This window comes from Mixophyes fleayi, chromosome 1, assembly GCF_038048845.1.
Source record: "Mixophyes fleayi isolate aMixFle1 chromosome 1, aMixFle1.hap1, whole genome shotgun sequence".
NCBI lineage: Eukaryota > Metazoa > Chordata > Amphibia > Anura > Limnodynastidae > Mixophyes > Mixophyes fleayi.
In genome coordinates, this window is record NC_134402.1 from 258,069,623 (window position 1) to 258,097,163 (window position 27,541).

Consider the following 27,541-nt stretch of genomic DNA (forward strand, 5'->3'; position numbering starts at 1 on the left):
CAGTCAGAAAAATTTGCTAGTCTCTAGTGAAAGGTATTTTTGTATAAATAATTACGTATAACACTTGTAAAAGAAAAAACATTTAACATACTGAAGACTTCTGAGTAGGAAAATGAATTACATAATATATAAATAGAAGTGAAACTTTCCCATGGAAAGGTCTCCTTAAACATTGAATTATTGACTTGTACAAATAAATATATTAACCAAAGTCATTCAATTAAATGATTATGCTTCCACCTAATAGGCATGCTTATGCCTCCACTGTTATTGTTCTAGATTATATGTTGCATACAAATATGAGCATTTGTAAAATAATTGGCCTAATAGATAGCAGTCAAATGCAGCTATTTTATTTTTGTAGTGTAGTTTAGATACAGAATTGCTAACATGCAGTGCAGCCTCTCTATTAATGGCACACTCAGTGCCAGAAAGCTTAAGTCTTTCAATATTTTAATTGTACAATTATAGAGTTTATTCAGTGAGTATTAGGTATGTATTTTATGAAGGTCTATGACTCATAAATGTAAACTATCTAGTAAATACATTTCTAACTTAAATGCAGTACATGAAATCACTGTATTTCCAGACAGACACTTGAAAAATACTTTACTTGTAAAGAGTTTTAAGAAAAAGGTTGTTGAAACTCAACAGAAACACCTTCATTTTGAAACCACAGGTTTAGGTACCTGGTATTTTCAAACCATCTGGTGTTATCAGGAATACAAATTTAGACTAATGAAATGCCAGACCAGTGTGTCATAGTGGCAGATTATAATAGGAGTAAACCAGGATTTCAGGGTACAAAGGGTGGCTCTGGATGACTGCCAAATGGCGATTAGAACTTGGGTGAAGGAATGGCTGTATATTCCAAAGATCTCTGAGAAATGCAAGGCTTATTAGTACACTTTGAGTTGATGCTAACTGTACCATGTAATATGAAAAGAAAGCTCAAAAGTTTTTCACAGAGCATATTGAAGAATTGTGAGTGAGTGAACAGACCTACTGTATATCAGCTTGAACACTGCCAAAAATGATTATTATTTTTTATTTGTAAGGTCGCGTAGATTCAATAATGCCGGATACAGCAAAATCTATGGTTTTTTAATCCACCACTGGTGTCTCACGTCAGTATGGATATTTTAATAGGCAACAGGTGATCAGTAACTCACTCAAAAGTTGTATCTCATACAGTGCCTTTAGCCATTTGTATCTTTCCTTACTGAAGTGCACCCGTATTTTATGTTGAAGCACGTTGATTTGAGGGCAAATACGAAGGTTCTGGCTGTGTGCAAAATATTTTATTGTTCTGATTTCCATGGAGGAGAGATTGTTCCTTGGTGAGTACGGCCTCAGAGCATGAACGCATTTAGTTAGCCCCCACATGCAGAAACAAGGTTTCATTTTGCTAGATGAGATTATTTAAATTAAATTGAGGGACGGAGAAGGTACAGATGGAGTCACAGGGCATTTAATTGCCCACAAAGGAACATCTCTTGAACTTGAAGACTGGTGTAAAGCAGGTGTCAGTTCATATTTTCCACCTTCTAAGGACAGCACATTTCTAGGTGCATTTTGACTACTGCACAAACAAACAAAAATAGAAAGGTAAATTGACTTTTAAGTGGGGGTAAATTGAATCCATTCTCTATTAAAAAAAAAGAACAAAAATACCAGAAGGTTTTTCCTTCAAATCACAACCAAGAGTTGTGGCATTTAATTAATAAGATATAAATTCAATTTTCCATACTTTTTAGTGCAGTTTAACTCCACTTTCTGATTTCTCCACTGTTTATGTTCCCTAAAAATATGTTTTTCTCATTTATTCTAACAAATGTTTGGACTGATCTAAGGCAATATTAGATCCTCCAAACCTGGCAATATTACAGGTTTTAGTGAATGAGCTCCTTAGCGTTTTTCTGTTTAAAATTTAATTTTTAGGAACTATATTTAAATAAGTTCAATGGGGACATTAACACCGGTGCTTTCCATTGGGTGGTTTAATGAGAGACAGCTCCTGATTGCCTACCTGTCTACTAAATATGCGGGTTTACCGGACATTGACTTTTTTCACATCAGTAGCTCTTCAGGAGCTGTTCAATTTATCTATGTGGGTTTTTCTTTCACATATGGAGTACACTTGATCAAGAAAAGAAGAAGATTGTATGTAAGTATTTAGTACACTCACTGCGCTATAGAAAATTGGGGTGGCAATTAATTGGATTTTGAATAATGGCACTATTATTTATTTCTTATGTGGTGACACAATTATGTACTTTTTTCTGCCATGGCACTATGTTTTATTTATTACTTCTGTGGGGGCACTATGTATTATATTTCTTCTGTGGGGGCACTGTGCTTTATTTGATCTTTGGGTCACTATATTTTATTGATTTATTTCACTAAGCTGCACTTTAGTAATTGTCCCCTCAAGTATCTGTTTTTTATTGAATTGCTGTTAAACTTCAGAACTCTTAAACTATTGGCTATCAACAGAGACTTACATATTGATAGGCTTATGAATCATATACAAAAAGTTTTGACATTTCTTAACAAAACTCCTTTGATCCACTTTTACTATTTTTACTTCAGGTGACAAATTAATTTAGCCATGTCCAAAATTATATAAATAAAAAGAAAAATGTAAGCATAACAGTAAACTCTCAAATGAAAGTGAAATGTTGTGCCGTGCAAGCAGTTCATGACTGGCCATACACAATAAGTTACATACCTGTACTTTTTAGTAGTAGTTTCTAATAAAAATAAGTATTGTGGTATGTGAGTTTTATATATTGATATAAGAACAAATTATTGTTATTAACTTTTATGCTGCTTTTTGGTATAGGTATATGTGAATTTTGTTTCTAACTTGTCTACTTGTAAGCTGGAGATGTCAGATGATATGTTTAAATGTTTTCAAAACATTGTAGTTAAAGCTCTCAAAGTCCTTCCTTTTAATTATTCAACACAATAGATCTTGACAGGCAGCCATCACTACTGTTAGTTTTTATATTACTAAAACTATGTTTGTTAATATGGAGCGCTATGCTTCGTCTCCCATCTTGGTAGTGTTGTCTCCTGTGATCTTGTAAGGACAGGAATTAGGGCAGACTTCAGCTGTCTGCATCGATCTACTGAGCATGCACAGACAGGAAGTTTGGCTCTCAGGAGGTTCTTCCCGTCACAGTTGAACTGTAAATAAGTGATAATTAGAGCTGCATCCATTTTATGTTCTGTTACATATATATAGATATATAACTTGACTGGAAGCACAATATATATGAGCAACCTGTACTCTGATATTGCCCACAATATAAGGTTACTACCATCTGCAATATAAATGTACAATAATAGAGTTAAGTACATTACCTGCATAAGCTTGACATACTACTTGACTGTTGCAGTCAGTATCATCGATGATCAACTTTATATATGTACATATCATCTGTTACATCGAGTTCTGAAATAAAACCAATAAATTGGTTAAGTCTAAAGGCTTCTTCTGATTTAACATCAACCACCGATGCCGCAAACACCTATTACATATAACAGCACAAGAGCCCTGATAATAGGCTTCATGCCAATAATGTGGCATTCTTCTAAAACTTAATTATTTGTTTTAGTGGTAGCTATCATGTTTCCAACAATGTGTGAGAAGAAAAAATGAATAGCAATATTTGCAAACAGTGGCATTACCAATTGGTGCAAATGAATACAAAAATATGATCAGCTCCTTTAATTCTCTATCTATCATGAACAGCTTGAGCCCACCCACTTATAGATCCACAGCGATATGGTTCTTTCCAAACACTTACACAGAAAGTACAGTCACAGAACATAATTTAACTCAAACTCAACCTTAAATCACACTCAACCTTAAATCACACTTCAGTACTGTGACTAAGAATACTCAGTGCCCTCCTATTATCATAATTTATATTTATTTATATGGCACCACAGATTCCCTAGCGCCTGACATATGTGATATAAATGGAAACAGAAAGCATAATAATGGGTAAGTAGGTACAATAAATGTGTGGATGCAATTAACAGAATAAATGGCATGGCATACAGAAAAAATCAGCATTATATAAGACAAGATGCATACATGGAAGACAGATAGAGCACAGAAATATGGCAGAGAAGACACTGCCCAAGAGAGTTTAAATTCTTTGAAACTGTGATAATGACCTAAAGAGTGCTAATAGGTGAATTTAAATCTTCATGATAGGTGCAAGAGTATATCACACTTTTATCTGGTTGCTACCATAAAGACATCGATATCTAGCAATACCAAACAGAGGTTATTCTGGTGGCAGGGAATGGCTTACTTAACTGTAAATCAATAGATTAACTGGTAGGCCATTCCCACCTTTTCCCTGAAGGAATGTTCCTTGCACTGCAAAGGGATTGTATATGAGGTTATATGCAGAGTATAAATGTCAGGAAAGAAGTTAAAAAGTATGTATTTACAAGATAAAAGACTATTGGAGGCAATCCATATTGCTGCTTAATTATTCACATAGGGTAAGCTTCTACCAAATGAGCATTGTGCATAATTAAATAACTAGTCTTTTAATGCAATTTTAAAAAAAAATCTTACACTGCAGTTCCTCAGATCAATTACCTTAGCTAATGATATTAACACATTACATCTTAGAAAAAAGTTAATCTGAGAAAACAAAGATTTTTAGTGAAGTTTACAGGATTTTATGTTATGGGGAATTAATACAGGGCTTTTGTTTATAATCTTACATGTGTACACAGTATGATTAGTGGTATCTCTATAACTAGATAGCAGTTATTCTAGAGCCCACCTCTGGATTTATATTTATTTTCATAGTCATGGTCAACTGTTGTATTTGCTTCCATATTTTACTTTCTAAAGTCTGATCTAGCCCAGACAAATAAAGTGATGAAGTAGTTCCATAGTTATGAAATGTATGGTGTGGGGCTTCCACTCTCTGATGGCATGTTTGTGAGATACTGTATAAGCTACTAGCACTATACACAATGTGTACATGTGCACTTAGAACAAGAATTACTTGTACAGATGTCTAACACATAAATTAAATATGTCATCTCTTTCTAATTCTTTTTACGAGTTGTTTAATATTAGATTTGGTAATTAAATTAGGGCTTGGCAAATGAGACATAGGCAGAGCTTAGACATTATTTTTCTAAAGCACGTCTTTGTACGTCAAAGTGGCATACACAGTGCCATCTAGGACCAACGGCATCATATTTGGGTAAACTTAGGTCAATCTGTGCACAGAGGAAGCTGCACAGGTTGACCCAGCTACATCAACATTTCTGCCTTACTCTTTAATTATAAATAATTCTTATTGTGTCATACTGTGGAAAATATTGTTCAATGTTCAAAAATCATGTTTCACTGTAACAACATTAATATAATGTGTTGGACACCAACAGAACCACTTGCTATTTATAATGGCAAACAACTGTCATTTTCTAGTGTACAAACAAATCTTTATGCTAATCTTATTATAATCAAAATACGATCAAACAGCAGGTAAAAGGGTCACAACTTCTACACACAAAAAGAAGATGAAAGAACAGCAGTCTGAAACCAAGCAGGTCACAGATGTAGGATTAATAACCTGCTGTAAAACATTAATTGCCCCTCATTTACCAATTAGTCTTATACGTGGAATTAACTTGGAAATGGAATATAATTAATGGTGGTCTAATAGCTTTAAATACAACATGCCTGAGGTAAATGTACAGAGCTCAGATTTTGTAATAGAACATGAACCTCTTCTACAACAGTTTAGTGAGCCATGCATGATTATGCATTCATTCTTACAAGGCTCTTTCTGTTTTGGTCAGGATAGCGCTCGTGGAAATTCTCCTTCATTCTCCTTCATCCTGAACACTACTCAAGTGCTACTTCAATTTCCTCCTGAACTCAATTCTCTTTCTTCTGCAAATTATACAATTATTATAAGTTCTGTTAATAGTATACATTTTTTAACACACTGAACACACTGTACAATGAGCTGCTTGTGGCAGTTTGCAGGTGTACCCTGCTTGGTGCATGCAGCTCTTAAGTGTGAAACAGGAGGATATGTCCCACTGACTGTATCTGAGAAACTTGGAGGTCTTCTCTTCTACTTTTCAAATGCTCCAACAGCCTGTTCTTAAGGAGCATTTGACTGAGGTATGAGCACCTTTTTATATCTCACCTTTTCCTCCGTCAAAGTGGGTATTTTGATCTTTTTGGAGTCAGGTCTGTCCACGTCTATGATTATGTTAGTGAGGGCATTGCTGCATGTGGCAGTAGCAGTGTCATAAGGTGATGGAGGGAATGGAGGGAAGCCACAGACTAATAGATAGTGAAAGGAGCAGCGTCTTCCAGCAGCACATAGTAGCTATAATAGAACTACTCTGGTCAAACATGTGGTAAAATTATGATGTCAAATGTACCACTATATGAAACAGCGGTATTACATTGGACTTGATAAGTATGATCCCATGTTGATGTAAAAACAGAATTTTAGTGGGATGGAAGCTATTGCTGCAGAAAGTTAAAGATTAAAACTTAAAATCAAATAATTTATGAAACATAGTCCATTTGTACCTTTTTTCTGTAAGAAAATTTCAAACAAGCACCAAAGTATCAGTGCTAAGGTAAATAGATTTAGTGAAAGAGGTGAACAGAAAAAGGCAGAAAGAAAGTGCTTAGTCTGGTTGGGCAATTATCATATAAGTGGTATACATGATCTATTCCTAAAAGAAACAGAATCAGGTAAGACCAAACACAAGCATCTGGGAAACAGTGGCGGACCCAGGGGGGGGCAATCGGGGCGATCGCCCCTCCCTAGCAGGGGCTTGCTGCCGGCGGCTGCACACTGTGTGCAGGTCCGTTCGGCAGAGAGAGTTAGAGAGAGAGTCCTGCCCAACTGCTCTGATTGACACAATCAGAGCAGTTGGGCAGGACTCTCTCCCTAACTCTCTCTGCCGAACGGACCTGCACATAGTGTGCAGCCATCGGCAGCCTTAGGTGTCAAAAATGGGGCGGGGCTAAATCGCCCCCCCTAAATCGCCCCCGGTACAATTAAGTTCTGGATCCGCCCCTGCTGGGAAATGTATGCATGTAGTTCTGAGTTCTAACATTAATACAATCCATTGCAGAGACATGCATGCTTGCACTGCATCGTTATACCATCATCTTAATACAACATGCTAAAACTCCAAGAACTGCTTTAATAAAAGTGACAATGTTCAAAAGAGGGATGATGAAGCTAATACAGTATGATATAACTAGATTTAGGCTAGGTACACACTGGAGGTTTTTCAGCCAATTTTGGGACCAAACACCCGATAAACGACTGTTATCGCATTAGTGTGTAACTTACCCGATGAACGAGAATCGTTCCAAAGTACCAATAGTCATTTCGTTTGATTGCTCATTCTGTTTAAAAATCTTGTTCCAACTCACACGGCTGTCGGCCAAGAGACAGAATAGGATCCTGTCACTGTGTCTGTGTTGTTAAATGTAGAGAGAGCTGTAGGTGAATTAATTCATCCAATTGTTCTGAGACTGAATATTTTGTTTCAGAGTCACAGAAGCTAACAAAATTTATAATGACATTGTGGAAAAGTCAAAGTTTATTTTGTCTGCCATAATCAGTGTGACAGGAATGACCAACTACACTGCACTTGGAGCAGATGAAAAGCACAGAACCTAAGGTAAATAGCATATAGTGTGTACACATGAATTGGCAGACTGATTGTAACTTCAGTCGTTTATAAGATTGTTAGTGATAGCAAACTGGTTGAACGTTTTTGCAGTGTGTATATAGCCTTAAGCCTAGCTTTTCAGCACCTAGGATTTGTCCTTTGATTCAGAATTCAATGACATTGTTGTAACTCTTAGAATAAAATCTTTTAAAATTTGTCTTAAAGTACTAATCTGATCAAAAGGTTGTAGATATCAATATACTATTTCATGACCAGGGCAGCGTTTGCCATATTAGTGCAGAATAAAACTACTATATTGCTACAATTGTGATAGTAGTAATTCCACTAGTATGACAACCAGTAGACAAAATACGCAAGGCAGACAGGAAGCGAGCCATAGCACAGAACACGCAAGTCAAAAATCAGTAAATTAAATCTTAGTGTAAAATATATAAATACATCTAAATATATATAATAAACACAAAAGACACATTGCACCAAGTGTAGTTTAATTGATGTTTTGGCTGAATTCACCAGACTTTCTTAGGGTACACTACAGTGTTGCCACCAATCAAAAATCACCCTTTCTGCAATTTTTCTGTTTGAACCTGTACACAAAATATATATAGCCGCATAAAGATGACCACATAGGTGTTTTTTACTGTGCATATTTCTTAAGAAGGTTTGTTGATTTTGTGTAAATTACATTTGAGACTGCTGCTACTCTTGTCATCATTCATGTACAGCCTGCTGGACTTGATTGTTCCATGTGCACATTTTGCCCTCAATGTGGTGATTACCAGTATTTAGGAAGATACATTGTGTTTTAAACAAAATATATATATATATATATATATATATATATATATATATATATATATATATATTGACTGAAATTTTACTATTGAAAGAAGAGTAGCCAGTGTTTCACACCTGGAACATTAACTATTTGGTAGGTGTCCATTAATTTCTAACATTGTTTCTGCGTATGCAAATCCCTTTCTCAACTTTGCATTACAACCGACTGTGTAGTTGCTGCATTCACCACATCACATTGATACAGTGAAATACTAATTAATATTGGAGCTGTTCCAGCTACTGCAGTTAGTTTATATAGCTCAGCATGGTTAATAACATTGTCAACATATTTCATAATGACTGTAAATATATTTGTTTATATATATTTATTTGTGTGTTTTTACATTTATTTAACTAAAATCGGTGACTCTCAACACCTGTACTAGGGAGCTTGATGTGACTAGTGGAATACTTAACTCACCTGATTTGATGTTAATGTATCTTGAGAATAGGTGGTAAATCAAGTCAAAATGTTAATGAAATGACACTTGAAGAAAATAAAGTTTCCTGGGAGAGTGTTCATCGCCGACTTGACTGTTTGTCATCTAGAATGCACATATGATGGTGTTTTGCACCACAAATGTAAGAATTTGGTTACTTTTAAACATACAGTCATGTTAAAAAGAAGGTACTATTTAGTCCTCACAAAGTCTTAAATTGTGATAAATCTAATCTAATATGACAAATATCCCGTAAAAGATTTTACTATGTCATTATTTATTCAACAAAGAAGCCATGTGTGAAAAGTAAGTACACCGTTTTTGCTTCCTTACCAATAAAGAAGTTAATTTGAACCAAATGCTACTAATTGAGTGCACCTAATTACTGGATCATCAGGATGTGCTCTCTATACTTCTATATAAATGTAAACATTTGACAATTCAGTCTGGAGCATTCAGGTTTGTGTTGTGCTATGAGAGAAAAGTTATTTGTAACAACCTCACAGAAGAAATTATTGCTGCTCATCAGTATGGAAGGAAGTGTAAAAGACATTTCCAATCAATTTGAAATCCATTATTTTACAGTGAGAAAGATTATTTTGCAAGTGGAGTTGTCACGGTCATCTGTATTTCTCGATCCGATTCGGGACCCTTGGGCCTAGCTGCAGCAGAAAGGAAATGGAAACCGAAGGCTTTGATGATCTCTGCTCATCTAGAGTACTCTGAATAACCCTAGTAGTATAGGAGTCTAGTACCGGAGTCTGCAGCAGACTACGGAACTGGAATCTGGTGTAATAACACTCTGGAACTGTTCGTAGAATCCTGGCACCTGTAACCAAGCACGGGACTGGAACCCAATAATAAAAACACATGGAAACATAAATAACTGGAATAAGAGACAGGAACTCAGATCCGTGACATGGAATGGCAAACTCAGGACTGCAAGACAGCCACAGACCAGGAACCCACACAGAAATACACAGAACTAGAAATAAGCCCTAGAGACTCAGAGCAAGCCGCAGCAACAGAAAGGCTTATACCGGTAAAACCACTGGTATTGCAGAATACACACCTGATAGTGCAAATTTCTTACTGAGGTAAGCACTCTTGATGAATGCGGAATATTGTAGGAAGATGAGCATCTTGGAACTGCAGAGTACTTGCAGAGTGATGAACTCTGGGTAATGAAGGATACTTGTAGAAATTTGTGCACTTTGGAAGTGCAGGTATTTGAAGAAAGATGTGCACTTGAATATGCAGTGTACTTTCAAAGTGATGATTAGTTGGTAATGCAGGATGTTCACAGAATTTGATCACTTTGTAAACGCAGGTTAATCAGGAACAGTGCAAGAACAACTGGAACCTGAAGTCAAGAACTATCCTCAGGAGAGAAGTGTGTTGTTCTGGCAATGAACAGATCTCAGCAGAAAGTTTAAATAGCGTTTGCTAAACAATTATTTGCTGCATAGTTTATGTGATCACAGCTGTTGAATCTGGCTGATCTGGAATGATCACCTGACTGCATCCAAGATGGACGTGCCCATGCAGCATAACAAACAGTAAGTGTTTGTTTACAAACTAAGATGTGATGGACAGGACTGCTGCAGACGACCTGGAGGGACCTGGGTAGCCGTGACATAACAGCGGCGGATGTGGTAACTGTGGCTAAGACCCTGATGTGTAACAGAAGTACACTGAAGACAGTTGCCAATCTTTCCAGGAGTGGACATCCAAGCAAACAACCCAAGGTCCAGACTTTGTGAAGCATAGAACCAGAAAGCTACAATGAGAGACCCACAGGCCTTTATTTAAATTGTAAGGTTCATAACTCTAACAATCAGAAAAAGTCTGATCAAGTATGCCTTTCATGGAAGGGTAACCAGAAGTAAGACTTTTCTCTGAAAAAAATAAAACTGTACAGTAAAGTTTAGATTTATAATGTTGCATCTAAATGAAACAAAAGACTTCTGAAACAATGTTATCTGGACAAACAACACCAAAATGGGTTCACTTGATCTCAGTGGCAGAACTCTAACTATTACAAGTTGTGCAGTGGCAATGGGGCCAGAGGTGAGATGGGCCCTTTGATGTTGATTGATCTTCTACAAAGACAACCGCTGTTAACTTTTAGCAGAACCAGGTGCTGGTGCAGGCATAGCAAAGCCCTCATGGACTTTCTGTTCAAACACAGTGTATCCTTTCAGTTCCAAACACAGTGTATCATCACATACCAAAACTCGAGCACACTTTTGGAGAGATGATGATTTTGAGTTCTTTTGCAGACGAAAGACCTGGATGACTCACAATTAGACCAACATGAACTTTTCTTTTTATCAGAGTATTCTACATGAAAATATGAACCCATCTGTCAGGCAACTGAAGCTTGGCCAAAAGTTTAGCTTGAAAAAGTGTTTTAAGGGTAAATGGAGCAGCAACAAGATATTAAAATATGCACTTAACAAAGAGGACAGTAAGGGCCCTATTTTGAGTAGGTCGCAATTTTGAAGACCATATTTGCATAATTGTTAAAGACAAACTTGCAATGTGTAAGAAATGTTAATAAGAAACAAAAAATATTTTCGAAAAAGCAAAAGACATTAGAACCATAAGTCTGTTTGGCATACATTTCAATGTATGTTATATGAAGACATTAGCTTTAATTCATACCTAGAACATAAAGTAGAAGTTAACCCCACAGTGCCTAAATACAGCACCAGTAAAGTGTTACTGTTTGGTTAGCATTCTTGACACATTAAACATTTTCCTTGATGGAAAATACTTGGCGCAAATAAGATGTATAAATGTTTGTTTCATTTGCAATAGTTCTATATTTTATTATATAGAAACCTGTATATCTTAGAAATCTATATGAATGTGATTTGATAATGTATTCAGTATCATTGCATGTAAATTTTAAAGCTACACTGTGCTCTATGAAGCTTAGCAAAAAAAATTTACATAATTTAATATCACTTGGCCCATACTCCATACATTTCATACATAATAATAATTATTGTTATTACTGCTTTCATGAGTAACATTATTATATAGTCTCAAGTAGGACAGTAGCTGTACATAGTGCTGTGGATAATATTATAATCAGAAGCAGTGGAAAAAGAAAAAAGTCAACATAATGCATAATGCATGTTACTCTGAGAGATAATTGTGTTTCAACATGAGATTGTACCGTTCCGTACCAAAGTACAAAGAAGGAAATGATATTCTGCATGCAGATGAAACTCCATCCACTTAGCAAGGAAGGTCTATTATGTAACAAGGCTGCACATTGCTGTAATACATTTGTGGCAGAATAGAAACAGATGTAATTCAATAGACAGACATGTTTGCTTTTTAGAATTTAAGATATGGCAAATACTCTGGGAGTATGAATTAATTTTGGCACATATTTATTACATTTCTGATTTTCTAATCACTTGTTAGGAAAGAAAAATATATTTAGAATAAGTTTAATAGAAAAGTAAATTCTCTTGCATAGTAATGCAAAAAAGGAAAAAAAAAATGTAACTTGAAAGACAGCACATAATCAGCTATAGCTCTGAACCAGATGAAAGAAAAATATAAAAATGTAGTATATATGTCTATAATTATTTTATGTTTAGCAGTGAATTTTAGTACTATGTTATTCTTTAGTTATTAATATATTTAAGAAGGGCATGAGTAGCAACTTATAGACTTTCCAAGATAAAATAAATGTTAGAATCCCTATATTTTTAACATGTGCATGCACTGTTCAGGCATCCCTGGTCCGATGGCATGTTAACAAAACCTCACACGACACATTACTGTACATTGTGTGGCATGTGCAAACGTTTTGATATCCTGTTAGTTAGTTCTTAGTAACACCTCCTTTGCCAGATACTACAGCTTCTAAAATTTCTTAACCAGCAAAAAATCTTTCCATTCCTGCTTTAGAAATTGTTCCCATGATTCATAAGTATTTTTGCATGTACTTCATGTTTGAGAACTCTCAACAGATTTTCAATAATATTCAAGTCTGGTAACTATGGAGATCATTCCAATACTATAATCTTTCATCCTTAAATAAGTACCTTGTGGTTGATTTTGATACATCCCAGCATTTAATACATGGCAAGGTGTTCTTTTCTTCAAAAGATTTACCTATCTTTCTCCAAATGTGATTGTGATTGTCGCCAAAAAGTTAAACACACTTATATAAGAAACTTTTTGGAACAATGTATTGTTTTGCATACTTCAGATGTTGACTACTGTGATGGGGCTGTAAGGAGGGTTTCCTTCTAACAGCTCTTTCATGTCAGTATTTTTTGTTTATTTAGCACTGTAAAGTAAAACACTTCTTTGGTGTCATCTAAACCATTCTTTAGGTCATTTGCAGTTATATGTGGCTTCTTCTTTGTATATCGAACCATTTTACAAGCACTGCTGGCAGAGATCATCCAAATCTTGCCTTGACCTTAACAGCTCTACTTAACTTTTATTTCTTAGTCATGACTCTTAAATTAGAAATTCTAAGCTGGAAATGTTTCAATATCACTTTAAAGTAACTTAGAGGAGCCCATGGTTGCTGAGTGGAGTTTCAACATCCTGATAATTTAGAAGGATCAGTATATTTATTTAACTCTGGCATTGGTTTCACCTGGCTTAATTTAAGGCCTAATGTGTCCATTAAATGTTGAGATATTAAAAATGAATGTGCTACTGAATCATCTTGAATGGTGACTGAACTTTCACACCTACCACCTGTGTACTCTGAAGAGATTTCTGTTTACCTTACAATATTCTGCAAAACGTGTGATTTGACTAATGCTACTCAGAATTTTGCATACAGCTGACTACATATAGGGATGGAAGTGATTAAATAGAGCCATGAAGTACATTGCACTCTCTATATAATATACATTCAAACACAAGTTAATGATCTGAATAAACACTTGACTAGCTGATAAAGATAAAGGAATACACTTCTGAAAGGAGAGCAACAATTGATGTAGATTGATTTATATCTCCGTATAACCTTCCTTTACTGATAAAACATTTTTCAATTCAATTTGGAGTAACACCGTCAGGTATTGAGAAAGATTTACAACTCTCCTGACCCCAGCTTAAATTGAATAAACCACAGAGTTCACATACATCATTATTGTCGTTCCTTCAGTTATGTAAACAAAAATGCTGTCTAACTAATAATAATTTATATCAGTTTAACTATAACTTGACCACATTGGTTTATCACTCAATATTGGTTAATATCATTCCTTCTTAGAGTAGAACCACATTTTATTTTAACCTGTGAATATTAGACTGATTGGCAGGTATTCCACTGAAGTTATATTCACACACTGCCAATAGCCCTGTGATCATAGTTATTTAGCAATCTATTAAAGTAATCTCATCCTATACCTGCTGTGTTGCCTCCTCTCGGCTAACTATCCTGGTTTTGAGAATGAAACCGGATCCACTCAGAATGCTCAATATATAGCGTAATCCAACACACCTGTGGTTAAAAATGTGCCATTGCCAATACTGAAAACCAAAAAGGTAAATAATTTCTCATATTTATGCCTACCTGCGCCTCGTGAGGCCGGGCGGAGAGGGAAGTGGCGTTAAAACGTATATAAGTACAGTATATGCATGGCGTTTATATGCAAATGCACATTCTGCAGACCTGCAGAAACATGTATTAGAAGGCATATCTTTATGCTATAGGGCAGGTGTAAGTACCCACTGATGATGATGATTTGTCTTAAACCTGGAACATTTGCTGCTGATGCAGAGGCAGCTACATTTCGACATGTGTGTGGTTCTGCATATAGGAAAAATTTTACTCTCCTGAGCTATCTCTTAAGAGTAATTTACTCCCATTCATCTGTTATATATACCAATATTTGTGTTAAATAAACCTGTGTGAGCTAATAGGCTTTTAGTCATTCATTTATATTAATTTAAAATATGTTAATGGCATTGTATTGATAGCTATGATCTTCCAATGACTGTAGGTTTCTAGAACATGCTGTAGTTTTATCTGTATCTTAGTAGCTGGAGCATTTAACCAAACAATTTATAAGGCTTTTGATTGCTTTATTATGATTTTTTTAGATTTTTTTCTGTTCTTTTTTCTTTTGTATGTACTTTGGATGTAAATAAAGAATGATGGTTATTAAAATTAAGCTGATACACACATGTATTACACTACATGCTATAAAGCAAAATCACAAGCTACAGATCACAAGCTAAGCCTTGCAGATTATACTGTTATTTTTGCCTTTTGCATTAAATTGCTGACTTCCTGCTTAGAGCACTGCATGTGTGTGACGTCATGTTGAAGTTATTTGCATAATTAATGCAACATCTGAGTGATTGAACAAATTATCTCAGCTTGCCGTTTCAGATCATGGGAACACCAGTTCAGTAAGTAATGACACACAGTCTCTGATCACATATGACACAGAGCCAAGAAGACTGTCTATGAAACAACATGAGTGTGAGTTTATTACACCTGTGTCAATCAAATACTGTTGGCACCTTCTCTGTCTGGCCAGAAGGTTTGCTGTCTTGTCACTGAAAAGGAGTGGCATACAGATAGAGGGAAGTGACTTATCAAAAATTGTTATTACAGGGGTTACAAAGATTATTAACCCCCATTGGCATTGTCAGATTTTATTTTCTTACATCTTGGAATCTAAATAGATTTATATGGGATTTTTTTTTACAACAGATCATTAAGTATTTCTTAAATAATAAATAAAACATAATAATTGATTGCACACATATTCTAATATGCACCTAAATAAATAATGAAGCAGTCACTTTACAGATCATATAATTAATTGGAGTCCACCTATGTACTATTAAAATGTTTAATTTAATATCAAAGTAAAGGTGCCTTTCTGTCAGAGGTGCCACAGTTGTTTAATGCATTTCCAAACAAGAGCTTCATCAAAAAGGTCAAAGACCATTAGAAGCAAATCCAAGAAAAGGTTATTAGGACACTACAACTGGGCAGGATGTAAAAAGATTACAAAGGCTATCCCCCTGCAGCAGTTCCAGGTTTATCTTAAAGAAATGGATGAATTTCTCCGGAACAGACTGTTTTCTACAATTGAGCATCCATGTGAGAAAGGCAATTGTTAGGGAGGCCACCAAAAGGCCTATGGCAACTCTGACAGAATTAAAATCTTACATTGTAGAGAAATACTGTCAATGGAACAACTTCACAATTCTGTGCTTTATGGAAGAGTTGCAAAAAGAGAGTTATTGTTTAAAGAAATTAACAGGAAAATGACCCAAAGCATATAGCAAATATTGCATTGGAGTGGCTTAAATACAAACAATAATCAATGTCCTGTATTGGCCAAGCCAAAGGCCAAAACTCAATCCTTTAGAGAACCTGCTGAATGATTTGAAATTTGCTGTTAATAAAGGTTTCCATTTGACCTAATGGAGTTGGCACAATATTTCAAAGAAGAATGGGTAAAAGTTGCATTGACCAGATGTATTTACCCAAGTAGACTCGCAATTGTAGCTATAACTAGAGTTAACTCTACCAAGTAATAAAACAAGTGGGGTGAATACTTATGTTTGCTTTATTATGATTTTTTTTTCTGTTTTTGTTTGTGTGCAGTTTGGATGTAAATAAAGAATGGTGATTATTAATTAAAATTAACCTGCTACACACATGTGCTACACAACATGATTTAAAGCAAAATAATAAGCTACACATCACAAGCTAATGAATAACTCTGGTCAATAATGATTTTGTTAAATGAATAATTTTAGTGGATTCTTAAGTATTATTTTATGCCGATTCTGAAAGTGAGGTCAGAATTTGTCCTAAGGGCTCCACTTTTTTGTAACCGACATATATACATTTTGCTTATTACAGTCACTTGCATGGTTCTATTTCTTAATTTTTTATATGATTTATTGTTGATGTAAGCCTTTTATAGTGAGCAAAAAAATCATGTTAAATGCATCAGCTATTCTCTATTGATCATTTATTTATGCCTGAGCAGAAAATAGTAGAGGAATCTGCTGTGCATGACTAATTCTGTATGAATCACACCTCCAGTTTTACAATATAGCAGGCCTGGCCAACCTGTGGCTCGCCAGGTGTTGTGAAACTACAAGCCCCAGCATGATTTCCCAGTAGATAGCCATACAGTAGCTAATAAGGCATGCTGGGAATTGTAGTTTCCCAACACCTGGAGAGCCACAGGTTGGCCAGGGCTGCAATAGAGCTTTAATCTGTTTTTAGTTTGTTTCTTTACTCTTGTGAACCGGAGAAAGTGTCCCTTCCACCATGGCATATTAAACTTGATTTCTTGAAGAATTTCGACAAAGCGAACAGTACATTTTAGGTAACTTAACTGTATTATATTGTGTATAGTTCGAAAAATACCAATAAAAAAAAAAATGTTAATGCATTTTACTTAAAAACTCTGCACACATACATATATTTGTGAAAAAGAGTTAAAAATCAGCACAAAAATACTATAAGAAGCACCCTATCAGAACAGTTTATTATAAGAAAAGTAAAATTGATGACCACCTGTGCATACGTGGTTTTGCACACTCCATCAACCTTATAGTGCTACACAGAGGTTGGCTTGTGACTGCATCTGCTATTAGACTACCTCCGTTATTTAACTTTAGTATAAAAAATGAAGAATGACCTGCAAATAACCCATAGTAGTCTGACAGCTTAAGTTTAATATTAGATGATGATAAATTATATTTTTTATTTTTTCCTTTGTGTAGCTTTTATAGTAGAAAAGTTTTTCTAGATACATATTATTTTGCACATTGGAAAAGCCAGCATTTAAAGCCCTTGTGTGTCAAGCTTATTACATGAGTTTTATAACCAGTCAAATATGAAATTAGTTGTGGAACTGTTAAGTTGCGTTAGCTCATACTCATTACTATTACACTGAGTAAAAAGACCTACAGACAAAAATAGAATATTAAGCTTCAAAGTATAACCATGCTCATGTCACAATACTGTTTTTTTTGCTACAATAATCTGCCTTCTCTTATGCTGTATTGGGTGGGTAGACTTTTATAGCTTCAAATGTTCTGATCCACTTAAAGCAGATGAACTGAAAAAGGACAGTTAAAGAAAAAACATAATTTTGAATTCCCTCCACTTCTGCAACACAACAAATATAACAAATATTAACTTATTTGAACTTCACCATTGAAATAGAGCATAGAGTCTTAAAGTGGTTCCCAATATTCTGAGAGCCTCTCTTCTTAATCAATGATTCATATAGCATTGCTCATCCCACCATTACCATAGTGAGACCACCAGAGATCCCTTGAAATTACTGTTTGTGTAATCAGCCCTGGAAAAATTGCAAGGCAATCCCTGTCAGGAACATTGAAGTATTTTAACTGGATGGCTTATGCCGAATCTCACTAAAGCTGCTCCTAGCCAAGTGCAAATGGAAAATTCTAACACATTCCAGATCTGGTGACATGCTTGAAAATTTTTGCAGACTGCTGACATCATCAAGGATTTCAGTGGTTTTTCAGCTGTCCAATTTTGAGTAATGACTGCTGCATATATGAAATACTGTCTGTGAAGATGGATCCTCCAAAGGTGGAGAGTGTGTATTCTAGTCGCCAAGATGGGGCTCTGCTGTTTATATAGTGATAACAATGACGTTTTTTCATAAGCACTAAATTTCCTCCAATAGAAACAGAATTCTTAGTTCAAACATTTTACTTATAATTAACTTCTTGATGACCGAAAGGTTTTCACTTCTTCAATACCAGACGAATGTTTATGTGTTGGAGATTGAGTGCTGACAACTTGGTTCCACCTCTGGGAAAAGAGGGGTTTGATTTCTGCTGCCATAGTTATATGCCATCTATATAACCAGTAGAACAGGCTTCATCAGTGTCTGAACTGCTATTTATATATGGTGTACAGTCAGTTAAAAACATTTTGATGATTAACAGACTGAGCCTTAACTTTCAGCAGTCTCCGAGATGTTTAATATATGAAAATGTATTGATAAATGTATGTGTAATACTCACGAAGAAACACTAAAGGAAAACAGTACAGTATGTCTAATTTTCTCACATTTCTGCAATAAACTCCCGAAAATGTGCTCTATCTAAGAACTTTGAATTAAAGTTGAAATACAGTTGCACATCTGTTCATTTTCTGTGCTTCTTAAACAGCAGGATGCCTATTTAAAGTAATTGTTTCTTTTGAAAGCTTTATTCAGAAGGTATGCCACATTGGCCAATGTGTCGAAACAAAATGAATCTCAGAGATGGTTTAATTCACTTCAGGCAGCTAATTTTCTTTGTCACATGCGCACACTAAAATGTATCATTTGTCACTGCACAAAATTGAACATCTTTTTTTAATGTATTCAATCAAATCTAAGTTTTTAAATACATTCACATGCACACGCACGCACACAGTGCATAGTAAATATTCTGCAACAGTGTCAACACTTCTGTCCAAACAATTAAAAAAGTTTACGAACCACTGACTTTAACAGAAGCAATGGCTAAGGTGTCTGTGATATTGCTGAGAAATGTCATTGGATAGGTATTGATAATGACTGCTTACAGTTTATAAAATAATCAGTAGTCAAGTTCAATATTTTCTCCACTGAATTGCATAAAACATGGAATGGCATATATATATATATATATATATATATATATATATATATATATATATATATATATATATGTCATTTTAATTAAAATAATGAATGAAATAAGAACAGGTTGAACTTAATTCAAACAATTATAACATCATTCATCAATATTCATATGAAAATAGATGATCGGTTAGAGAGATAGCTAAATAGATAGATAGATCATTTTGAATTTAAAATTAAGTACTTGCCTATGTTTGCGATACTTAATTGTTTTCTTTACTGACATTTGAATGTACGTATATTGGTGTTTTTAATATTTCATGCAAGTCTGGTAACCTTTCAAGTTCATGGCAGTACAATTTTTTCAAATTTCCCCAATGGGATAACAGATAAAATTGCACCCTTGCATAAATCCATCCTACTTGCTGAGCTTTCAGATTAAGTTGAAATCCATTACCCTTTTTCAATGTCATGTCTGGAGACTTTATTGAAAGCATTTCATGCGGCATTAGCAGTTTTATGGGCAATGTGGAAATCAAAGTGTCAGAGCTGTATCAGGACTTGTCATACAAGAGATGGGGAAACCACTTCTAGAGGTACTTTGTTAAATCAATTGAAGATCTCCTATGGCATTTACTGCAAAATGATATTATGTGAAAGTACTTTAATTTCCTTGTTTCATGAGGCAAATGTGGTTTTCTTTTTTCTACAATCCATTAATTTGGAAAATAAGTTTAATGTGATGGCCTGCATTTACTGTCCTACTAAATGAGGAAAATCTGCTGGTCTAGTTAAAGGTTGTTTTTTATGCACAGACTTAGACTGGCAAATATAAACTTATTGCATTATAAAGACATCCTCATATAATAGAGATGAAGCATATTTATTTTGATTGAACAATGTGCTCAAGTGCCTGTCAACTGATTGTTTCACACTTCTATAATGTTATCATGGAGCAGTTCGGACGGTGGGCATATCCTCTGCAGTTCACAAGTTGCCACCTCTGGAAGAGGTGGTATCATATTTCTTTTGGGCAAATACCATGGTATTTGCCCAAAATAAATATGGCCCATTAGTACATAGGCAGCATAATTATATTTAGAGCAGTCATGTCAGAAGACTTTGAATACAGCTATATTTTAATTTATCATTTTGATACAACTGGTAAAACAGTGCCAGCACTATAATTAATGAATAGTTGCTTTCAAGTTGTTCTTGTGTAGTCCGCATCAGGATTGTGATGGACTACACTTTAACTAGATATTGGATCATTGCGAAAGATCTCCAATAGTTCATTTCCACAGAGCAATCGTTTTAGCAACTGTTATTATTTGAATTGGAATTACACTTAGATGTTTAAATTAAATACCCTAATATTTATTAAGGATCACACGGATTTGATGGATACATTTTTTTCCTATTTAAACTTGAGCGTGATTATGGTTACTCCTTAATTCTGATTAGTTAGATTAGATTAAGGGCTAGAGTTACTAAACGGCGGGTTTGAAAAAGTGATGTTGCCTATAGCAACCAATCAGATTGTAGCTTTTATTTATTTATTGCATTCTACAAAATGATAGCTAGAATCTGATTGGTTGTTATAGGCAACATCTCCACTTTTTCAAACCAGCCATTTAGTAAATCTAGCCCTAAATGTGCATAAAATGTGTTGTTTTTTTTGTTTTTCTTTTAGATTTCAGAATTATTCCCTGAGAACTAATTACACACGTCATGGATATTCTCATTAAGTCTGTGGCAGAATCAGCATTGGATATTTTCCACAGATATGTTATTATCTCTTAATATGTCATTTTTTTCTCTGCTATATACTAAGCTTGAGGGTCTGTTTCAACAATAGTCTTATGCCAGGAACGACCTCCTCATAGCCATTCAACATTATAAAAAATCAACTTTATAATTGGTGGTGCTATAAAATAATGTGATAGAATTACATCTAGCCCAGTGGTTCCCAAACTTTTGCAGTTCGTGGCACCCTTAGAGTCTCCATAATTTTTTCAAGGCACCCCTCCAAAATAATTACTGAGCAGTCCTGTTTTAGAAGTAGTTGGGTCAAAAAAATGTAATAAGTATTTAGGTCAGCACAGAAATACTTATTTGGTTGTATGCAAAAATGCCCCCTCTGCATCCAGTCACTCTGCCCCCTCTCACGCTGCCCCCTCTGCCCTCTCTCACTGCCCCCTCTCAGGTTGCCCTCTGTCACGCTGTCCCTCTCCTCTGGCCTCTGTCACGCTGTCCCATCTGCCCTCTCTCACTGCCCCCTCTCACACTGCCCTCTGTCACGCTGTCCCCCTCCTCTGGCCTCTGTCACGCTGTCCCCTCCTCTGCCCTCTGTCATGCTCCCTCTCACTCTTCCCTCTACTATGCTGTGCCCTCTCCTCTGGCCTCTGTCCCCCTCCTCTGGCCTCTATCATGCTGTCCCTTCTCCTCTGCCCTCTGTCCCCCACCTCTGCCCTCTGTCACGCTGTCCCCTCTCCTCTCCCTCTCCCACTATAGTGACAGCTGCGTGAGAGAGGAGAATGCTGGGTCCAGGCGCCACGCGGATTGGTAAGTTTATGTTTTGTTTTTTGTTTTTCTGGCTTTCCCGCGGCACCCCTGTGACAGTGCCGCGGCACCCCTGGGAGCCGCGGTGCACAGTTTGGGAACCGCTGATCTAGCCTAAAGGAAAAGAGGAGTAGCATGGTGCAGTTGTCCTTACACACATTATAAGAAGAGAGACTGAGATTTACTTTCATCAAACAGAAACAAATTAACATTCTCTGCAAACATGGGGTTGGATAGGCTCAGGTATGCTGACAGGGAGCCTCAAACTCTGGATGTCATAAGCACAAATAATTTATTAAAATCAAAATTTTTAACACAAACTTTTTTTCATCAAGTTTACATTTATGGATAAAATTCAAAAACAAAACAACAAAAACAAAAGTAGCCAAATCTAAAACCAACACTAAAACACATCAATTGTTTTTGAAACAACCCAGAACTCCGGGTGGTACATTCTTCTCTCTAATTACAGGGCATGATTATTGTGGTACTTTCCTTTGACCCCCAAAGGGGACGTGCACATATATAAAAAGAAATCTGTATAAAAGCATATACAAAAGCTGGAAATGTGTGAAAACAGAATTGGAGTTACTCCCCTCCACCCAACCACGTATTCTCTATTAATTCTTCTCCATAGTACAATGTTCTGCTTCTTGACCCTCAATCTCATTGCATCCACTTCATATACAAAATAGTAGTAGATTGCTTGAGCTTGGCAGACTGTTAAAGCAGTGTGGCATGAAAACTGTGTTTTAAAGATACACAGTAAATGCTAACATTCTCCCATAGTATGAAAAAATAATCATTAGTAGTATAAATAATAATATTAATAATAATATTAAAAAATAAAGTAATTACAATAATAAATGTGGTAGCTGGCAATGTCACTGCCTAGACACAAACCTTTTTTGTCATTTCTCCAGTTCGGAGTTGAGTGAAAGTGCAGAGGATTAAACTCTAATATTGTTGGGTTAGGAACCAGGAATGCCAGGAATACTGGGTCAGCTGTAATACCTGGTTCAGGTTCTCTTAAAGTTAAAATAGCCCATTGGCTTGCAGTGTCATATTATTTAAGTAGAGTAGAGATATTCACTGACCCCCGTGTTCTGATTTTGGTTTTGGATCTGGATTACATTTGGGTTTTGGTTTTGGTTTTGGCAAAACCACTCTTGCATGTTTTGGTTTTGGATCCCGATTTTTTTCTAAAATCCCCATTTTTCTGCATGAGCGAAGGCACAGTAGAATGTCACTGGAGACTTTTAGGAACACTGACAGCCCTATTATTACAATTATTACAATTTCTGTTTCAGCAATGAAACATGTCCCCTCTCCTGTTTCTGAGTGAGCCGTGGTACAGTAAAATGTAACTGCAGATTTAGACCAAGACTGCCAGTCCTATTATTTCTATTTCAGAAATAGCAATTAGCAATGGAGAAATGGAGCTCTCTTCTTTGTGTTTTACCTATATAACACAGTACAATGTGACTGCAGATTTAGAAGCCCAAGCCTGCCAGCCCTATTATTTCTATTTCAGCAATGACAATTAGCAATGGAGCTCTCCTCTGTGTGTTTTACTTAAATAACACAGTACAATGTGACTGCAGATTCAGAAGACCAAGCCTGCCAGCCCTATTATTTCTATTTCAGCAACGACAATTAGCAATGGAGCTCTCCTCTGCTACCCCTCCTCTTTCTTTTCTACCTATGACGCTGCCCAACTGCACTAGAGACTGGCAAGAACTGTGCTACCACTTCTGTGTTCCTCTGTGAAATGGATCACCGTGGAGAGTGGTACTTAAAAAATACAAAGCTCGCAAGTTCCGAGATCCGATGTTGTAACAATAACGTTTTGCCTCGTTTTCAATTCGGAGGGCGCGCGAAAGTACCAAGCCAAGTCAGCTCGGTACTCGGATCTGCTAAGTTCGGATGTGTTCGGGTCTCGGGGAACCGAGCCTGAGCATCTCTAAAAAAGAGATATTAAGGAAAAGAAAGCTGCAAAGTATGTTTAAACAGCTTCCCACTGAAATCAATTCAGTGCTATTAATTACAAGTCTATCTGAGTGATGTGTTTTTTACGGATATAGCGGTGGTGAGTATATCGTGAGGTCAGGGAAGGACTCCTATAGTTTTAATAGTTGGTGGAAAAGATGTTATAGTCCAAATATTAACTCTTATGGGTGTTTCCCTTCAATTCCAGTCTCTGTAGCAACCAGTCACATTGATTAACACATCAAAAAATTGAACTTGTTAGGGATGCACAGTGACCAGTAATATATTATCTATAAATTAGTAGCATAAATACAACTTTTATGACTGTTTTGTTTCTATGATGCCGATATACCAAATTAAAGGTCTTGGTCTGTAGATTTGCAGATAAATATTGTAAATGGTTGCATAATTTCAAAAGTTATGTCTCAAAATGTCCGTCTGCCATTTACAACAATGCATTACTTTTGTCCTCTGGAAAATGTGGTAGTTTGTAATGCACCTGTGCACCTGCTGGTTGCTCTGGAAACTGTGACAGTTAAAGAACGCTCCTTGTGCACCTGCTGGGTGACCTAGAACATGTGACCTGCTGTGTGGTCTGGAAACTGTTACAATTATTTGCAGCGCGTCTTGCAGGGACTGTGGCCAGCAATGTAACTTCAATGGAAGAAGTTATACATATATTGTAGTGTATAAAGAAACTATTTGGTTCCTTTAATATAGTGATTGCAGTATTGTTGACGTGTAATTAATAACATCACAGTGCTGTCAATAGTGAGGAGCTGAAAGAAGGCAGCAAGATGATGCACAAAGGTAAATAAACTACTGCAGGGATTAATGGAACCGGGGATGGGGGGGGGGTGACTGTAGTGAATGGGGGGGGGATGTTGGGTAGAGCATAATTTAAAAATGAGGGTGGGGTGAGAGAAGGAAAGGAGGGGAGCCCTGCCTCTTACATTTGTACTGGGTCCCGCAATATTCTGTTGTTAAAATCTCTATATGCAATGTAGTATATAAAATGTTCTTGAATTCTGTTAATAAAGTAATTTAGTAATTACATTTATTTAAGGTGGTTACCGCAGGATTCCTGTAGTATTATACTATTCCATACGAAAGTTATATAGGCGTTTCTAAAACCAGGTCCTTATGCTGTCATTGTCAGCACTCTATACTTTGCAATTTTGATTCTGTCTACATAGTGAAATCCAAGTATGATGGCTTTGTTTTATAGTTCCTGCTTATTTACAATTTCTATTACAACGTAATGTTTGCGTATAAAAAATATTTCCTTTCCCTGTGCTGGTATTTTATTACATGTGTCCAGCTGATGTAGGATAATCACAAATGCTTATGTGTGCATTTTGTATTTTATTAGTAATATTCACACAGTATTAATTCTCCAGAATTTTTGCCAGCACAGTTTAAACTGCACAGTACCACAGGAAATAAATGTATTAATGTTCTTACAAAAGGATCCATTTGTTTTTTTTATTGTCCATATGAATGAGAAGCTGCTGCAGTAATACAGAAATTTGTAAATAAAAATGAACACCATTTTTTTCATATTTTAAAAGGCGTAGCAAACTGCCAGCCATGTTGACTTTGAATGTCAGTGGCTCTGCTTCTACAATGCCACTTGCAGAATCCTTTAACACAATGTGATCTGATAAGAACAATTCTGCTCAATGACAGCTCTAGCAGCACTAATGTGCATTTGATGTGGTCTTATAGGCAGCCCCTGCTTTATTCTCAGTATTTATTACCACAAAGACTGACCCAATATTTTCTAATTCCTCACATCAACATCCACCAAAAGAAGACCTTGAGCCAGAGTACACTTGTAATTCCTGCAGAAACTCATAGTTAGGAAGATTAGAGGTGAATAGGTTCCGTTAAACAAGACAGAAACCAAGTTAATTACCTGATTTTACAGTTGCAGCACTTTGGTTTGAAGACAGAAATGTAATATACCGTGTTCATTCCTAGTTTATCGCTTGCACAGTGGCAGAAGGATAGGCTGGTCGCAATAGATGAGCACAGCATTGTTTCTTAGGCAGTTCACATTCCTCTCTGAGACCATTATCTCCAGCAATCAGGTTTTAGTTCCCAATAGAGCCAACGTGACAGTATTTTATTAATGGTACACTGCAATATAATAGGTATCAGAATTGGCTATAATTTCAGCAACATAAAAAGGAGACCTCAATATAAATATGTTTTAACCATTTTGTTTTTCTACTGCAGCTCAGCATATTTATTTATATAAATGTTCACCACCATGCATGTACACTTACAAATAGCCTAAATGTTATAGTTATAGAGCTTTTTGTCCAATATATAGAATTTTGAGCATTTCATCCTACATATAGGATGACTATGACTGCATACATACATTGGTTGTTCAGCTCTAGAGTTGTAAGATGAATAGGAAACTGGAAAATCTGTAAAATATTTATAGAATAGGAAAAAGACAGTCTTTCCACTTACAGTGTTTTCCCTTATATCTGTCCAAAGTAAAGAAGAGAGAACTGCTTAGACTGTCACAAATCCACATCTACACTATAAAGTAGAACTAAAACCAAAAATTAAAGTATATTTAAACCACTTTGCATGTGGTATCTAGTCTTACTTTGAAAGTAAGTTATTTGTAGCCACTGACATAATTTCTACTATCCTAGATTTTGCTGACTGTAAGAATAACGTCTGAAAGTGGACTCTATTGTACTGAATATGCTGAGACTAGCAAAAAGCGTGTTTAGAACTGAGCTATGTTTTTATGATTGTCTATTTATTTAGGTGTAAATATAAATCGGGGAAGAAGGTTATAAGTCAACTATAGCATATATTGCTGAAGCAAGTCAGTGACATTCACTGTTGTATATAATTTGTGATTAGGTTAATTTGTGATTAGGTTAACTTTTTTTTCAGGCTGTAGCTGTCATCAGAAACAAAATTTGTTATGCAATAATTCATAATTACCTCACTTTATTTTACTCAGAGACCACTATTATAAGTATTTTCTGTCACCGCTGTTCTAAAACCCCAGGCTGGCTTCTATAGACATAACTATTGCTGGATGCATGACAGGAGTAGTTTGATTGATGCAACAGTGAGCACTGTCCATTGTTAACCCTAGCATGCTTGAATGTGACCGTTACTACATAACCACTGACAATGCCTATCCCTCATTGAGAGAGTTGAAGTAAATAATATAGGGATTTTCTACTTTTTTGAGTTCTTTTAAAATTAGCAAACCAGTATTGCTCAGAGCCATTACTGGCAATGGGATAAATCATACCTGCCTACTTTTAGGCACTGAAATCCGGGAGATCCCGGACAAGGGGTGTGACTAGAGGTCTGGAAGGGGCG

At 35.9% G+C, this 27,541-nt stretch overlaps 1 protein-coding gene across 6 annotated transcripts in view; it reads left to right on the forward strand.

Moving 5' to 3' along the window:
- The window catches only part of LINGO2 (leucine rich repeat and Ig domain containing 2), a 1,158,257-nt gene that overhangs the window by 599,761 nt on the left and 530,955 nt on the right, over positions 1 to 27,541 (forward strand). The gene's annotated exons all lie outside the window — the stretch shown is intronic.